This window comes from Onychomys torridus, chromosome 21 (assembly GCF_903995425.1).
Source record: "Onychomys torridus chromosome 21, mOncTor1.1, whole genome shotgun sequence".
In the NCBI taxonomy this organism is placed as follows: Eukaryota; Metazoa; Chordata; class Mammalia; order Rodentia; family Cricetidae; genus Onychomys; species Onychomys torridus.
The window spans coordinates 23,212,343-23,231,366 of NC_050463.1; the positions used below are offsets into that span (position 1 = coordinate 23,212,343).

Genomic DNA, 19,024 nt, shown 5'->3' on the forward strand with positions numbered 1-19,024 from the left:
TCCACATTGGACAGTTCAGGACTACCTGTAACTCCCAGTTCCAAGGGGGTCCAACACCTCTGCCCTCTTTGAGAGCTCAGACACACATGCAGAAACACACATATAATTCAAAAATAAAAATAAATCCTAAAAAATGGTTAGAAAGGAGAAAAATACAAAATAGATTCACTAAAAATGAAGAGAATATAAATACGGATTAAAGTGGACTTAGGCAAGTTCAGCCTGTAAGGAGCTTGCCACGCAAGCATGAGAACCTGAGTTCAGATCCACGGCACTCTCATAGAGAGCTAGACCTTGCACATGTCTATAACCCCAGTGCTGGGCAAAGAGACAGGAAGGTCCCTGGGGCTTGCTGGCTGTCCAGTCTAGCCAAATCAGTATGTCCCAGCTTAAGTGAAAGACCTTATCTCAAAAACTAATGTGAGAGTAATTGAAGAAAGCACCTGATCATGACCTCTGACCTCACCACCCACCCACAAAACAAGTTAAAATGTTAAATTCTTACACGAAATAGTTATCAGAAAAATGAGGTGTTTTGTGTTGTTGTGGCATTAAGACTCTAACCCAGGACCTCACGCATCTAACAACTCCCTCAACCACAGAACACATTCTCCAGTCCAGAATTTGTAATCTTTTAGAGTCACGGAACTACCGAGACCAGAAACAAACACAGACTGCAATCCAACCAGTTGCTCAATTTCTATACAGGGTTGAATTTACGTCCTCACAGATCTCTTATATGAAAGTCGGGGCATGACTTGAGAAAGAACAAGCTACCGGAATCAGAATGAGAGCATTTGGGAGGATGTGGAGGACTTAATGCCCCAACATCATTGCATTTCCTGTACCAAAGGAAAGACCTTCTAATGACCTCCCATGAAACACTTGCTTCATATAGGAGTTGCAACCCTCCTTGTGCTCTTCCCCTGTGTCTTTCCCTCCATCCAAGCACAACCACTTCCAGATTCCAGGATCAGGATGCCCAGAGGAGACAATTTAAAAAAGCAAGCTTGGAAACAAAAAGATTCACACCGCAAAAGAATTGCAAGGTTTTCTAATTAACATTGGCAAAAGATTGGAGAATTTACTGAGTGTTCTACCAGGAAAAAAGAGTGTGTGCCAAATTGTTAGCCTGGGTGTACTAACCTGAAATTCAGGATTCACTGGACATAGTTTGCACCAATTGTTAGTTGGTTGGTTGGGTAGAGCCTGTATTCTACTGTGGCTTATTGCTAAGGAAATGAAAACGCTAAGACTCCAGAGATTTAGAGAAATCAGAATAAATTTCCACATCTCACATACACCCAAAATATGCTCAGAAGACAGTCTCTTTTCTAAGGCTTTGAGAAAAACATTGACGAAGAATCAAGATCCTTGAAGAACGCTTTGCTGAATGTCTTCGGTACCCTGGAGAAGGAGGTGGGAGACATTGCTACTGAAATTAGTTCCCTGATTCTGGTAGATCTGGTGAATGCCCAGAGGAGTAGCCCCCAAATTGAACTGGTACAAACAGTGGATGCGGTGACATAATAGTGAAGTGATTTATCTTGCAGGATCTTTTGGTGAATGCCATTTGGCAATGGTGTTCCTAAAACTGAACCAGATGGACTGCCTACAGTGCCTTGCCCTCTCTAGATCTTTGACCTACCTAATTAAGGAAATAAATCCACATATTTGCAGTCAATTAATTTTCAACAAAGATGCCAAGAACACATAATAGGGAAATGTAATCTTTTTGTAAACAGTGTTAGAGAAATTGGACACCCACATGCAGAGGAATGGAATTAAACCGAACTCAAAATTGATTAAAGATAAAATACTTAAAACTGTAAGACTGGCTGGGCATGGTGGCCCACACCATCAATCCCAGCACTTGGGAGGCAGAGGCAGATGTATCTCTGAGAGTCTGAGGCCAGCCTAGTCTATATAGTGAGTTCTGTACAGGTAGGGAGACAATCTCCCAAATAAAGAGACAGTCACCAAGAAAAGGAGAACATATCTGTAAGCTGCAGGCCTGACAAGGAGTTAATATTCAAGATGCAGAAGGAGCTCAATCATAAAAACACAAATCATTGTAAACTCAGAGGACCTAAATAGGCAGGCACTTCTCAAAGGAAAACATTCAGATGACCAACACATTTCCCAAAAGACATTCAACAACACTAATCATGGAGGAAATAAAAATCAACCCCCCAAGGAGGTACCACTGCACCCCTGTTAGAATGACTATTGTCGAAAAGTCAAAAGAAAATTGTAAGGGCCAGAATGCCAGGAAGTCAGCTTTGAAACAGTCTCTTCTAGAAATGGCTGCAAAACCAGACTGGAACAATGGCAGTATTGATGAACATGTTAATGCAGAATGGGGGAAATTCCCCAGGGCCCCACCCAACCCCTAGACAAAGAGTTACAGGAGGCTACTGACTACTGGGAGAAGGAGAATTAGCCTCTCCCAGGGACGAGCTTTCTGATTGGCTACCCAATGCGGAGTTGTCAACCTTAAAACCATATACATACAAACAACAAAAAATGGACTCAGCAGGTTATGTGTGTGTGTGTGCTTACATGTATATACTATACATATACATGTACATAACAGTAATAATCAAAGAAAAGAAGCCATCAACTTGAGAATGGGGGGACATGGGAGGGGCTCTAGGGAGGATACCTGGGAGGGATGGGAGGGAGGAAGGGCAGGGGAAAAAGAGATGTAACTCAATTTCAATTAACAAAGTATATTTTACAAAAATTGAAAGATAGCAAATGCCATCAAGAACATAGAGAAAAGGGAATCCTTGCATGCTATTGGTGGGAATGGAAGTTTGTACAGCCGTTATGGAAAACAGCAGAGAGGCCTCTCTATAAATTCAAAATAGAACTGTCATAGGATCCAGCAACTCTGTTTCTAGGCATAGATCCAAAGGAAATGAGATCAGCAAACGAAAGGACACCTGCACGTTCATGTTCGTTACAGCGTTCCTCGTGATGGCCATCAGTGGCTGAACAGATAAAGAAGTGTGATCTTGTAAACACAATGGAATATGGAATACTATTAAACCTAGAATGGGAAATGCCAGCCTCTACAACACAGAAGAACTTGGAACGCACTATGTTATATGAAATAAACCAGATACCTTGGATGTAGTTTGGATCTTGAATGAGCTCCCAAATACCCACATGCTACAGGTTTAGCCTACGATGCTCCCAGAGAATGTTTAAAAGGTAGAGCTTCCAAACTTTGTTGACCACCCCCCATGGGAGGCCTTACCCTCTCTTAGGAGCTGGTGGAGGTGGGGAGAAAGAGAAGGGAGCGGGATTATTTTTTTTTCGAGACAGGGTTTCTCTGTGCAACTTTGCGCCTTTCCTGGAACTCACTTGGTAGCCCAGGCTGTCCTCGAACTCACAGAGATCCGCCAGACTCTGCCTCCCGAGTGCTGGGATTACAAGCATGCACCACCACCAACCGACCTATTCTCCCTCTGTAGATGAACGGGCCTTATACGTTCTCACTGTGATTGGCTAAGCTACCACAGAACCAACCAATCATGGACCTTGAATCGAAATAAACCTTTCTTCCTTCCGAGTTCAGTCGTCTAGGATGCGCTTTGCGGTAGCAGGACTCTGAACTCAGTCACTAAAGTGCTTTTCACCGAGCATGAAGATCTAACACCCTAACTCCCACTGTAAAAGCTGGGCATGGGGTGTGCACCTGTAATCCCAGGCTGGGGGTTGTGGTAGGAGGATCCCCAGTGCTCATTGGCCAGCCAATCTAGTCAAATCGATGAGCTTCCAGATCAGAGAGACCTTCTGTCTCAAAAATAAGGTGGAGAACTGCTGAGAAAGATACCTGACATTGACCTCTGGCCTCCACACACCTGCGCGCGCATCTACGCCAACATGAACATACACCACCCCCACACAAAGAAAGCTGACTGGCACATAGAAGATGTATATGATTGCCCTCATGTGTGAAGTGGGAAAAAAGTCAGTTTATAGACTCAGGGAAGAGAACTGTGTTTCCCGGGGGCTGGAGAGGGGTTGATAGGAAATCTCACTTAAACAGAGGAGTTCAAGAGGTCTGCCATATAGCGGGTGACCAGAATGGATAGCAATGTTTTAATGCTTGAAAATTGCTCAAAGGATAGAATCTGAACGTTCTCATCATAGAAAAGTGAAAACAATGTGAGATAATAAATATGATAACTAGCCTGATGTAGCCATTCCATAGCCATATACATGTTGTGCGTCATAAATATATATAAATATATATAATTTTTAACCATGCATAGCAACGCAGTCCTATAATCCCAATTCCCAGGAGACTGGGGCAGGGAAGTTGATAGTTTCAGACCAGCCTACAAGGCTACTTTATGAGTCTTGAAAAATACAAACACAAATATATATTGCTTTTATTTAACAATGAAAAGTAAAGTTCAGTCTCAACTGAGCAGAAAACTTCGAGACTAGTGATTTACTCCAGATCCATTTAATGTACCTCCTTCACATATGCAAAGAGCTTCTGGATTTTGTGGATTATCAAAATCCTAGTCAGGAACATCAGAGGTCGCCACTATTCCTAAAGCTGTCTCTAATGGAACTGATGGGCACAAGCCTGACCTACCATGTACAGTGATTGCTTTTGGGGATGCATTTCTCTTTATCCCACCAAGCCTGAAACACCAGAAGCAATTCACTTTTTCTTGTTTGGGACAGCAGCTCTCTGTTCTGCCTCTGGGCTACAGTTACAGTCCATACTTCTTTCCATATGGAAAAAAAAATGAACTTCTCTCTGGCATAAGAATTCTTCAGGTCCCCTCCCCTAATAACCAAAGAAAATTCCTATCAGAAATATGGAGCATGTCAAAATCCATAACCATCAGAGGATGCTGCAAGAAGGATTTGTGGATACTGAGAGCTTTCTTAGTGAATATATGTCCAAGAATAAGAATTTAGATTCAGATTTTTTTTTGTCTCAGGGGTTATTAGAAAGATGATTTTCATTAAAATAATCCGCATGTAGTCAATTTAGTAGACTTCTAACATTCAGAATTTTCTGGGCTTAAAAACTAAATAAATAAAACTAGCGTGGTGAGGGTTAGGCTAAATGACCTGTTGTTCCATGGAACTCACAAGTCAGTTCTAAATTAAAACCCTGAATGGAGTAAGTCTCTGAGACACAACTGCCTTTGACGAACAATCCATCCTTGCTCAACACTGTTCAACTTCTACTCACTGTTGTTTTTAGCGTAGGCATAACCACAGACTTGTGTCTTTTCTCCTGGTGCCAGAACCACTATAGAATTTACTAGTTTGACTGAAGACTTAAGCTCACTAGACCTCAGTTGTGAAAGAATAATAATGCCTTTGCCATAAATCCCATCAGTAGAGAAGTTATGGAGATGAATGAAGCCATGCTGGGCCAATTTCCTATCTTATGTAAATCTGACTCAGTCAGAGTCATACAGGATTAGACACATTCTCAGAGTCCCGGGAGAAAATCGCTTTATCAATGTACACTTGGTGCAATTCTGAAACACAACAACATCCATCTTGCCAACCCACTGACTTACGATAGCAAGTTGTGGTATTTTCTATTGCATTTGTGCCCAGAGCCATAGAAAAGTAGCATTTTTATAAGTTAGGCAAGCAATGCAATGCAACAGGTACAACTTCCTTTGTTGGGGAATATTAAAGCTTTTTCCTTTAGCCAGCTCCCTGAGGACCACAGAAGGTCACAGGTGTGCCATGGAGACAGTCAGCACGGTTTTCCTAATGTTCAGTCCACAGATAAATGTCTACATTCTGTGGCAGAGAAGATAAGAAAGAGTACAGAGGAGACACAGATGGACATTGTCATTGGGAGCAGAGATGTGGAGTAATGAATCTAATTAGAGAACCTACTGCTTATGAGTAAGAGGGGAGATTCATGCTCCTCTCAGGGCTAATAACAAGTGTGGATTTTATGGATGCGGAAGCAGCTTTGAATTAGCACTTCCAGGGAGACCTACTGGTCATTTTTCAGATTTTCAGAATATCACCTCCATCAAGAACTCTTGTTGAAGATGTCAGCCACCTGCTGAGGGCTGAAAGAGCCACCCGGCCCCAAAGCGGGGAGGGGAGGATTGTACCACCAAAGGAATAAGGGAAGAGAGTCTACATGCTGCTGGAGTAGAAGGGTAGATTGATCATTCTGAGTGCTGGTAGTCAGGTGGGCCCTATGTAGGAGCCCACAGAGACTCCAGCTTGTGCCTTGATCCATCTTGACTCAAGGTCAGAGAGTTCTAGCTTGTCATTGCTCTTTAAGGCTGGATGACAGGGTGTTTGGCTAAAGAGTGGTTACTCCTCAAGGCTGGATAACAGGATGTAGAGCCAAAGGCATGGTTGCCAGATGTCCTGAGAATTTAAGGAGATGTTTATCCTTGTGTGTTCCTTGAACTATGGTGTCCTTGAGAGGGGGGGTTCTTTTGCCCCCCTTGCTTTGGGTATAAAAAGGCTGTGAGAAATAAACTCAGGGCTGCTGTGGTACTGACTCAGAGCCCTCCCAAACCTGTCCTGTGTCTCTGTCTTTTCTTTAATGTCTCTGTTTTTCCTAGCTGTTTTTTTCTCAATCCTCACTCCCTTATTCAGGGTGGTTCAACAGGTCAGGTGGGACCCAACAGCCCTAGGTTGCCTGGACTATGTTACTGAGAAGTCAAATGTAACACACATCTCAATATTCCCCAATGAAATAGGAACTAAAATCTAATGACAAGCTCACATAGCGTATAACAAGGAGTCCTCAATTCAAAATTCAAAATAGAAAAGAGAAATATGTAAGCTAACCCTTTTTTTTCCTTTTAACATTTATTTATTTATTTTTGTGTGTGCATACACATACACATGCATGCCTGGGCGCACATGTGCATGTGTGTTTGTGTGTAGAGGCCAGAGGTTTGGTGTCTTCCTCAATCGCTCTCTATTTTTTTTTTCTACATAGAGTCTTTCACTGTACCTTGAATTCAATGGTTGGCTAGACTAGGTGCCAGCAATCCCCCAGAATCCTCCTATCCCCACTTACCAGCATTGGGATTACCAACGTGTCTACAGTTAGCACTGTGTCTACCAAGACCTGCAGAGCTTTAGGACTGACCTGACGGGGGTGATGAAAGAATGAAAAAAATGGCCGGACACATGCACAGAAAAGCTGGGCTTGGGGTGGGCTGTGTGCTCCCCTGGAGATGCACCAGCTGGCTGGACACTCAGAGGAGTCAACCAGGAGGCTGACTTAGTACATCCATCTAGAGAAGGTGAGCTGGCTAATCTTGATAGGTCTCTGCAGGGGGGAGGAGGCAGTCTCTGGTTGCAGTCATCCAGGAGGAGGAGGCTGTGGTTGGTACTTCTGCATACACTGTCAACATCTGTACTGGCCCAGAAGATTCCCATGGGTTTGGGGCCCTGGGATCCTTGACAGAGCAGTGCCCATATAATGAATATTCATTCATTTAGGACTACACTTGCCTTCCATGGGTGTCACCACACCCGGCTTTTTAACAGAGGTGCTGGGGTTCCAAACTCGGGGCCTCATGCTCACACAGTTAGCCAGGGATCCATCTTCCCAGGCCCAGCCCTTAACACATTAAAGTTCTCAGCATCTGCCTCTCAGCCATACAGAAAATGTCTTCCCCCGCCCCGCTTCACCGGCTTCTCGGCGGCCCTTTGGGGAGAATGTAGCTTTCCTGCACCGTTGCGAGACTTTGGATTCAGACCTGGAGAATGAAAGAAGACACAGGAGGAAATGCGAGATGAAAGGTGAGGTGATCTACCAATAAGAGAATGGGGGGCGGGGAGAAATGTGAGAGTCTCTGAGCACCGTGAACCAGTGAAAAAGAGAAGAAGTCTAGGAGAGTGGCAGCCGTAGCTAGTCTCCATTTCTTTTTATGTTGGGCGTCTCTGCAGATCGGCTTTCCTTTTCATTTCTCTGGACTACTCCGTTGCTTTTCTTTCTTTTCTTTTTTTAAGATTTATTTATTAATTATATGTGCAGTGTTCTGCCTGCATGTGTCCCTGCAGGCCAGAAGAGGGCGCCAGATCTCATTACAGATGGTTGTGAGCCGCCATGTGGTTGCTGGGAACTGAACTCTTTGGAAGAGCAGCCAGTGCTCTTAACCTTTGAGCCATCTCTCCAGCCCCTGCTGCTTTTCTTATTCTGTCTCCTTGGACACGTTAGAGCAGATGGGACCTCAGGACTGGATCACTTCAGCCTTCTAGGTCTGAGCCCATGCAGTGTCTGTCACCCAGACTGCTGGAAACAACAGTGTACAAAGGGGTCCACATCCCCGTGGCTGTGCATATGAAACTGGCCAGGCACACATGAAAGACAGCCCCACCGTCAGAGCTGCAAAATACTGGTTAAGGCATAACGCAGGAGGAGGCAACCTGACGTGCAAAGAACTAGCCTGGGCGGTAGAGAGAAGGGCTTCTCAGCCACACCAATTAAAGTTGGAGCTAGCATGAGCAATAAAAACCAGGGCTGGAGTGATAGCTCATTGAGTAACATTCTTGTCTTACAAGCATGAGGACCTGAGTTCAAGTCGAAGAATCCAAGAAAAATAGGTGGGTGTGGTGGCGTGCTCATGTGATCCTCGTCCTGGGAGTCTCGGGTAGAGACAGGCAATCACTCTAGACTAATCAGTGAGTGCCAGGCCAAGTGAGAGACCCAGTCTCAAAGGAAGGAGAAAAAGACCTGAGGAACAACACTGAGGCTGACCTTTGACCTCCACAGCTACACACAAACACAGAGAGAGAAGGGGGGGGAAGAGGAAATATCTTAGGGTTTTTATTGCTGTGAAGATCTTGGCAACTCTTATAAGGAAAATATTTGATATTTAGGGAGCTCACTTACAGTTTCAGAGGTTCAGTCCATTATCACCATGACAGAGAGCAATGGCAGTGTGCAGGCAGATGTGGTGCTGGAGTAGCTGAGAGTCCTACATCTTGCAGGCAACAGGAAGGTGACTGAGACACTGGGCAGTAACCTGAGCATAGGCAACCTCAGAGCCTACCCTCACTGGGACATACTTCCTCCAGTGAGGCCATACCCACTCCAACAAAGCCCCACCTCCTAATTAGATCTACTCCCTATGAGCTTATGGGAGCCAATCACATTCAAACGACCACAAAAAATAAAATAGAAATTAAAACCAGAAAGTACCAAATATTGACGAAGTCTTAGGAAGGTTGAAATCCTCATGGGAAACAATATGGTGACTCTTCAAAAGACTAAACATAGCTTTATCGGACAATCTCCTCAATTCCACTTTAGGGTCTCCAAGAGATTATTTTTAAGTTTAAAACAAAATAAAAGAAGAAGAAAATTCTGGCACAGCCTGAAGCAAGGATGAACTTTGAGAACATTATGCTAATGGAGCCAGTCACTACCAAGCAAATACTATTTAAATAAAAAAGCAAATATGTATAAATTCCACTTATATAAGTTACACAGGATAGTAGAATGTACAGAAAGCAGAGTCAGGTGTCGGGGGCTGGAGGAGGGGAGGCAGGTAAGGACTTGTGGTTTAGTGCTTATAGAGTTTCAGCTCTAAAATATGAAAAGGATTGGGTTGCACAATACTGTGAGCATACTTAATACTCCAAAACTAAACACTTAAATATGGTTAAGATGGTCTGTTGTGACACGTGTATTTTACCACAATTTAAATTGTGTTTAAAATGCAGATTAAGATAATTATGTCTGCTCTGGGGCTAGAAATCCTCCGTGTCTAATCATTTGTGTCTTAGCTGCATGAATCATTGGGTGGGGGGTGGGGGAGGGTGTCATTCAGATTTCAGAGTCCCAGCTGAAATAACGATTCATTCAACATCAACCTGTGGGAAGCAGGTCCAGGCAGACATAGGTGTTTTGGGTTTGTTGTTATGGTTGTGTTGTGTTGTTGTGTTGTGTTGTTTTGCTGCAGCTAGCAGGGTGATTCCTGGGAAGCTTGGGAGTCACTGCTGTACATGGAGTTAGCTTTTGTGAGTCAATTCTATCTCCCCCCACTCTATTTAGCAAAGAACTCGCTGGCCCCAAAATAGGATTCTTGATCTAGGCTGCACTTCAGACGGCCTAAGGCTCATTCAGCAACACCTGCGATCTGGAGCCATCATCTCCCATCCCTGAAAAGGTAATCTTATCGATCTGAAAGGCTCAGACAAGAGGGAGTTTTAAGGATCCTCAAGCAGTGCTAATTGAAAACTACTAGCTGAGATGTTGACATGCTAACCAGGCCTTCTCCTCAGCCTACCTGTTCCTGCTTTGGCTGCGATCCACCCACACAGACTGACCCTTCCTGTACTCTGCATGTCCCTCATCCCACACTCGGTTGCTTTGATTATATAAGTACTGAAGGTGGCAGATGATTCAGGGAACACTGTGCCATCTAATCAAATGGAGCCAGCGGGTATTAACTGTCGACAGGCATCTCAGATTGTATCCTTTTGTGTCAATAAGATTCGTGCACAGAAAATTCTGATCTTTGGCCTGGGCTACACAGTTTTCTTCGGCCTCGCATGTCATTAGTTGCAAAAGAAGTCAAGGGAAAAGGTGGTTGGGTCATCATACAGCTTCTCCTACTATGAAAGTGGCCGGGCAGCAGATTTACAGGGTATATATCTGATGGTATATCACCTATATATGTGTTTATTAAATAGATACGTTTGTTGCAGACCTACTAGGTATTGGGCATAGACTAAGATGTGAGAATAAAATCAACAAGTCAGTCTAGAGACTGGTGGTTAAGAGCACTGGCTCCCCTCCCAGAGGACTCAGGTTCAATTCTCACCATCTCCATGGCATCTCACAATCATCTGCAACTCATCCAGGGGATCTGACGCCCTCTTCTGGTTTTCTTGGACACTGCACATAGGTAGTATACAGAAATATACATTAAAATAAAACATAATTTTTTTTTTTTTTTACTTTTTAGTCATCAAGTAATTCCCCAGCTGTGGAAGTTGTCCTTTGCCAGAATATTGTCAAAATCCAAAGATCTCCTATTAAAAAGGTGTGTGGGGGGGTAAGATAATAAGTTTTATATCATATAAGGTTTTTTCATTTTATTTTATTTTACTTTTTTGACATTGCAAACTAAACCCAGAACCTCGTGTATACTAGTTGTTAAGTTCTGTATCACTGAGCCACACCTTAGCTGTATGGTACATACTTTTAAACACAATTGAAATTACTTAAAAGAAAATAAAAGACTTAGCCAGGTGTATTAGCACACACCTATAATCCTAGCACTGGGGATGCTGAAGCAGAATTATGGATTCAAGGCCAGCCTGGGCTGTTTTACAAGCCACCCCGCCCCAATCAATCAATCAAGTAAATAAAAATAGATTTGTGCCTCAAATGCAAAATAAGAATAAAGAATTCATTTGCATTATTATCTGGGTAACCTTTGTGCCATTCAAAGAAACAGTTTAAAGCATGTTTTCAAAATTCTCTTGATTACATTGAGAAAATTCTGGGACCCACTGGAAGTTATCACTGAGGCAGTTTCTCCAACTATCTGCAATGTTAGACTTGAAAGTCTCTTCGACCTCTGGGCCACCAGGTCAGGTGGGCCTGAGGAGAAAACACACATTGCAAACACTGATTGCTTCTTGTTCTTGCTTGCTAATGTAATCTGTGTTACCGATTGGAATTAGCATAACATCCCCAGTAATGCCGGGCAGACGCAGTCTGAGCAGCAATGTTGTTTGGGGCTTTGGTTTTGTTCTCGGGGAAAGTTGCGTTAGGTGAACAGGGTAAAGTCTTGCACATTCTTGCCAGGGTTCAAAGGGAACTCCACTCCCCTTTCCTTCTTCAAACAATAAAAAGTGAGTGTTAATAGGCTGCTCCACAGAGTCATGCCTGAGTGCTGCTTGCCCAAGAACATTTAAAACAAGTCTGTTGTCACCAGATTTATTCCCCCTCCCCAGTTCCATTTGACCTTTCAGAGCAAAACTGTGAATAACAGAAGTGGTTGAGCAATTACATCTAGAGTGTGCTATTTGTAAAGCACCTAAGCTATGCCCTTTCTGGCAATGCCTGCTTGCACACACCTACACATAAGTACAAGTTTTCCAAGCATTAATTTTCCACTGATTGCGTGCTGGCCTCTCTCCTCTGATACAATTCACCCAAAATCTGTGGCAGAGAGAGGGCTCCTGTGTCCACTGTCTGACTTCAAACTTCTTAAAGCTTCTTGGTTATGAATTATTACCCTCCTTTAATATTGCTCATTGATAAGGACTGACGATGGATAAGAAACTGATTCTCCAGCCAGTTTAGAGCCCAGATGGGTATGCGGCACATTCTGCATCTTAGGAGGAATTCCTGAGAGTGGGTGGGCTACATGCATGAGTGGTAGCTTCAGCCCTCAGCTTAGTATCTCAGACTCACCAGTTCTCAGCCATCTACCCACAGAGAGGCTTCCCACACTGATGCCAGTTGGACCACTCTACGTGGAGCTTCTATCCTAATCTTCTGGAACCTCCTTATACCCAGCCATCTTTTTTTTTCCACCTATAACCCAGAGAGAACACAATGTTTCCTGACCAAGATATTAGCTGTCATATTTATCCAAAAGTGAAATGAGAGCCTTGTCCTAAATACTTAATCAAACTTGTAATTTTTATGATGGTAGAACAGGACGGTAGAACAGGCTTTGACTCTTCTTTGTGAAGAAGCAAGAACATGGAGACTGTACTGCCAATAGACTGTCTCTCTCTCCTCAGTAAAACCACTTTTTCCCGTGTAGTGAGCACATTGCTGTTGACCTCAACTACCTCTGATGAAGCCTGTCTTCACTTTGTCCTGGTTCCAGATATTTTCATCATTGCTATTGTTCCTCTCCAGGTTAATTACACTGAATTGTGGTGATTTTCCTAAGTGCTTCACTCAAGGATGGTTCAAATTTTAACTTGCAAGCACTTGAGATCAAGACACATGAATTGCATCCTAATGAAAGGTCACGGGAACTATCATTGTACAACTGATTTTTTTAAATGTATTTTCCCTAATTAGGATGTCTTCATTTTGCCTCTCTGAACATAAAAATGGTACTTCATTCGTTATTTTAAAATTCAGGCAGAATAGGGATATGGACATGAAAAAGTAAAAACTCTTTGTAATCCTATCAACTTCTGAATTTTTTACCAATTGAAGTATAGTTGGTATGCCCTAACATTCACTCTAAAAATAAGTAGGGAGTCAGTTTGAGTTTTGGATCTCTGTTGTTTTAGTAGATTCAAAAGTTTGTCCAATTATTACCAATATCTGTTTCTAGAACTTCTCTACAACACGCAAAGAAACTCCTGTTCCTGGAGCAGTTCTGTTCCACACACACAGAGACACACACACACACACACACACACACACAACACACGCATGCACGCGCGCACACACACACACACACACACAGAGACAGAGACAGAGAGACAGAGAGAGAGAGGGAGAACAGGAGCATGAACAATTAGAGTGGCATTCCCACCTCAGCTAACCTAATCTAGATAATCCTCCACAGAGACACCCAGAGATTTATTTCTGTGGTGATTATAAGTCCTGTCACATTAACAACACAAACCACCATGGTGGTCTTTCTTAACGAAAGTCTTTCAACGCAATATCTCAATATTCAACTGTGCAGCATGTCATCGTACTTTCCTCCATTTTATACCTGGGCACTCTCTGTATGGCCATTCCGCATTATCTACCTATTTTTCTATTCTCCGCTGAACATTCGAAGCCCACATTTAAAGCACTGTAAGTAACAGTGATTTGAACATTCATACAGAAGGATTTGTGTGGATATGTCTCAATTCTCCTGACCTGAGTACTTTAGGGAGTAAGCTTCAGACCCTTTTTCTATGTGCCTCTATATTGAGAGGTAAGTCTGTTGTGATGTATTATTTTTCCCCACTGCTTGCTCCCCTTTCCTATACAGAATTAGCAGAACCTCCAGTTGCCCAATGGCTTGAGTGTCCTCTGTTGGAAGAATACATCCCCACACCCCAATGCAGCAGGGCTAACATGTCGCTGGCCTTGACTAGTGACCCAAAAGAATGGATCCAAAGCAGCATTAATGTGGCAGAGGTGGAGTTTTCCAAGGCCTTCCAAGCCTCTCTCGTTCTTTTCCTCTGCCATGGGTAGAAATGTCTTATGCCTGTGCCCTAGAATGGGTGGAGACAGAAAGCTGAAATATAGTTGTATACAGCTATGTTACCATATATGGTAGAGGGAAATTACCATTCTAAGTTCCAAGGTTTGGCTTTTATAATCATTACCATGGCAAGGCCGACTAATGCATGAATAAGTCATTTATTATTTGCTTTTCCTACCCACAAGTACAGAGGGCATAATCTTTACACTTATAACACTCATAAGCTAATAGTTGTTCCAGAAACTGAGGTCCAAACAGCTGAAGTGATTTGTTCTAGATGAGATATATCATAAGAAAGGCAAAGCCAACTTTTTTTATATTTAATTATGTGGGAATGGGTGAGTGCCACAGTGCACATGTGAGGTAAGAGGACCAACTTTCATGAGTTGGTTCTCTTTCCAACTGTGGGTTCTGAGGATTGAACTCAGATATCAACAGCCTTGGCAGTAAGTGTCTTTATCCTCTGAGCCATCTTGCCAGCCCTCCAAGTTAATTTTTTAAGTCTGCTTTTCCATCAAAGCAAAGGAAGAGGGAATCTTGAACATTTCAGTGGTATGTTTATAAAGAGTCTATGCTGCGGGATAGTTCCTGGGCGGGAAAATCCCAAACTCATTCTTGCTATATTGATGAGTTTGTGCTAATTGGAAAATTACAATGAGCTGAACTGTGGGCTCTGGTTTTCTCAAACAAACAACAACCAAAAAAAAAAAAAAAATCTTTTAATGGGAAAGGGAGATAATTATAAGACTGAATCCCCACTGCTTATCTCTGCAGCCATTGGGGCTGGGATCCCTACTAACAAATACTTGGCTGTTTTCACGCCATTTCTGCAAGCCTCCCTGCATGACTCAGCATGATTGCCTGCCTGTGCCCCAGAGGCTGAGTACCTGGCCTGCAAGGGACTCCAGGGAAGAAGGAATTACTATGGCTAAGCACCCACAGTCCATCTGACTTAAGGTACTGTTCCCATCTCTCTATCTTATCATAAATAAATAACAGTTTTATGTAACTAACCTTCAGAAACAAAGGACTTTGGTATAATGCAGCTGTTGTTAAACAATAGCTGGCCACTTAATGTGTCCCTGGGGTGAGGCCACTCTAGGCTTTGGGAACTCCATGGCACTTGTAGGTGACAAATGGTCACTCACGTGCACTTCGGACACTCAGACCAGGAGGCAATTCAGGGAGGGTTTTCTTTTCAGATGCTATTGTGAGTCGACAAAAACCCAATAGAAATAATTGATTTGCATACTTCCATGAAGGTGAGAATAAGTAGATAGGAAGCTACTTTTGTCCATTGTTTCTGTCCCTCAGGCTTGCTTATACTTACACTCAGACATTTAGCATATGTTTTTTAATTAAATGTATTTATATTTTATGTATGTGAGTATCTTGCCTGAATGATGTGTGTACATCGTGTGTGTGTGTGTGTGTGTGTGTGTGTGTGTGTGTGTGTGTGTGTGTGATGCTCACAGAAACCAGAAGAGGGCGCTGGATCCCCTGGAACCGGAGTTGCAATAGAACTTAGGTCCTCTGCAAGCCCAGCAAGCTCTCTTCACCACTGAGCCATCTCTGAAAGCCCCCCAGCATGTGTAAAAGACGCTACACATTGCAAACCTTTTTCATCAAATCAGTTGTATGTTTTTTATGACTTCAGCCTTTATGAATCATTCTAGTATTAAATCATCTTTTTTTCCCCCTGAGACAGAAATAAGATGTCGCTACTTAATCTTCTAGAAAGTTAACTATCCAAAAAGAGTTCCCCAACAGTGGGCATGAGCCCTGAAAAAGACTAGGGACATGGATGTTCAGCTGGGCAGTGATGGCACACATGCCTTTAATTCCAGCACTCGGGAGGCAGAGGAAGGTCGAGATCTTTGTGAGTTCCAGGCCAGCCTGGTCTACAGAGCAAGTTCCAGGACAGCTAAGACTATACAGAGAAATCTTGCCTAAAAAAAAAAAAAAAAAAAAAAAAAAAAAGTGACAAATAGAAACAGTCACAGCCTTAAATTTGGGGGACAGAATTACAGGCAAGTAAACATCTAAACTCTTTATATTGTTACTTTTCTGCTTCAAACAACAAGTCGGAGATTACTGTACCTCAAGGAGAAGAGCAAAGGGGCTGGGCGTGTATTTCAGGTGGCTGAGTGCTTGTCTAGAATGCACAGACCCCAGGACTTCGTCCCCAGCACTGCATAAACCCCTCCATGGCTGCGCATTCCTGTAATCCCAGCATCCGGGAGCATGAAGCAGCCGGATCAGTAGTTCAAGTTCATGCTTGGCGACATGTCAGGCTGAAGGTCAGTGTTTTGGGGGGGAAGAAGAAGGAGGGAAGAGGCCGAGGAGAGGAAGGAGGGGGAGGAAGAAGAACACAGAGGCTATAGTTGAAAGAAAGGAGTAACTCCGCCCTGATTCCCCTGAGATTAATGGTTCTCCCCAGCCCACCCAGAGCCTCGGCTGGCTCCCAGTGGCTGGAGGGCCACCCACATTCTCCCTCCAGCTGCCACGCTTCACCAGGGTGCCCACATCAGGCCATGGCCCAGGTGTTCTCTGGAATTGTGAGAAAGGTCAGGGGATGCAAGAGTCTAGCAAAAGACTCCAGAGGGGGAAATGGAACCCAGCAGGGACCCTGAAATCATGTGCCGCTGCTGACTCCCATCCTGGCGGGAATTAGAAATGCCCTTCGTGGAAGACCCTCCCAGGAGCTGGTCTATTTGTTCTTAAAACAGTCGTTGTTCTTAGGCACACATGTTTCACAAGGTCCCCAAAATAAGGCAGATAAAAAGAGAGAGACAGGCAGGCTTAAGTGTAGGACCTGCTTGGGGAAGAGGGGGAGGCCATACATTGTTCTGAGGCCTCTGAGGTACAACAATCTCTGGCGTTTGCCTAGGGCTTTAGACAATCATTGGGATGGGGGCGGGGGCAGGAAGCCCAGAAAAAGCAGAGAGAAAAACAGATGCAGTAGGAATAACCCCACTAGAAAGATCTTTTCACGTGAGCAGGAAGAGGGAGGGAGGGCTACATAGATTAATCTTGGCACTTTAAATTTCTTCCTTTTCTCTGTTCTCTCAACTCCCTCAAATGGCCTGTGCTCACTGGGAAAAAAAAAAAAGAAAAAGAAAAGAAAAACAAAAAGAAAAAAAACAAAAACAAAAAAACAAATTCAAAATGCCAAATAAATCTTCCTTCTCGCTGCAAAACTCCACGGGCCAGACATTCTGTCACTGCTTGTTATGGAATAATTTCTGTTTTCAAAATGTTACTCCCCGCCCCCCCCTTCCCCGCTTCTCATCTCTTCAAACCCTCGCTACCATCTGCACTCCCACATAGCTGTTTTTTCAAGGCTTACCTATCAGGTCAAGGAGAATTCTGTCTGCACTCTCTCGACTGTGGAGGGCGGGGCGGGGGGGGGGGGCAGGGGCGGGGGCGGGGGGGGGGGGTAAATTGCAAGATCAAGGCTGGAGAGCCAGCTAGGAGCAGTGCAAAAGCCCAGAAGCTAGCCTGCCACCCAGGGCTCTGCTCGCTCGTTATGACACTGCTCTCAGAAACCCTTGCTGAGACTGGAGTTCCCACAGCCTTTATAGTCACAATTAAAAATATTAATGGCCCAAGGATCCGGAAGGCCAACGAGAGTTTTCTTAAAGTGCCTTCCGCGGATTGTAGGCCCCACTCTGTAGGACGCATCATTAAATCCCACTGCCCACAGACCCAGCAGCAGCAGAGAGTGGTAGATTCCTACTAGCGAAACAGAGTACAATGAAGTCGCCCTCAAGCCTGAGCCTTAACAACCACACCTCCATTAATGAGGGGACCCATCAGGGCAGCACTCCAGTGTCTGCATCCTTATTCCCGGATATAGAAATCTTGTCTGTGATCCTAAGACGTGTTTAAGGGCTGGCGCCTCCCCCTCCTCCTCCTCCTCCTCCTCCTCCTCCTCCCCCTCTTCCTCCCCCTCCTCCTCCTCCCCCTCCTCCTCCTCCCCCTCCTCCTCCTCCCTCTTCTCCTCCCCCTCCTCCTCCCCCTCCTCCTCCTCCCCCTTCTCCTCCTCCTCCCCCCCTCCTCCTCCCCTCCTCCTCCTCCCCCTTCTCCTCCTCCTCCCCCTTCTCCCCTTCTCCTCCTCCTCCTCCCCCTCCTCCCCCTCCTCCACTGACCATGATCCTTCCTTGGCTGAGTGGATTAGAAATGTTGCATGGACCCAAGGAGTCAGGGCACATAGCAACCCACTCCTGGCTCACTGTTGATGAGATCCATCAATGCAATGACACTAAGTCAGGTTTAGAGCACAAATCATCCCAACCACAGATTGGAGCTATATTGATTCTGTGATCATTCATCTGGAGATGTTTGCTATCAAAGCAACATGTCCTCTGTAGTTGATGCTTGGTGATGGATTCCTGAATCTTCTCTGGCAATTCCATGCAAAGAAGGAAACTGTATCCCGTTCCCCTGCCTATCTATAAATGACCAGTCATAGGATGTCTATTAGTTGGTCCAGATTGTTCATCTTGGGAAAGACAACAGCCACTGACCTTCAAATATTTCATGGTACATTGACATAGTAAAATGTGGAATGAATGTTCAAGAAGGAGGCAATTGGTAAGTATTTTGAAACGCCAGCAGTTGGTTTCTCCACCGACGCAATAAACCAGATCAAGTAAAGGACCAGATTTAATCTGAGCATACCACTCCCAGATGACTTCGAGGGAAGGAAGGAGGAGAAATCACGTGGCAGATCTATGGACCGGAGCTTAAATACCCTGTAGGCGCCATCTTGAGCAGCCCTAGGGAAGGAGCTACTGCTTGGGAGGCTTTCTGAGGAGCAGGGTTTGGGGTGCGATGGGGGGAAG

The 19,024-nt window shown here is 44.2% G+C and overlaps 1 long non-coding RNA gene across 1 annotated transcript in view; it reads right to left on the reverse strand.

Annotated features, from left to right (window-relative positions):
* The window catches only part of LOC118571996, a 54,966-nt gene extending 37,396 nt beyond the window's left edge, over window positions 1–17,570 (reverse strand). The window contains exons 1-2 of the long non-coding RNA XR_004943419.1: window positions 17,527–17,570; window positions 16,278–16,471 (exon numbers count right to left, since the gene is read on the reverse strand). This is a non-coding gene — a long non-coding RNA (uncharacterized LOC118571996). The remainder of the gene's footprint in view (window positions 1–16,277; window positions 16,472–17,526) is intronic.
* Between the last annotated feature and the right edge of the window lie 1,454 nt (window positions 17,571–19,024).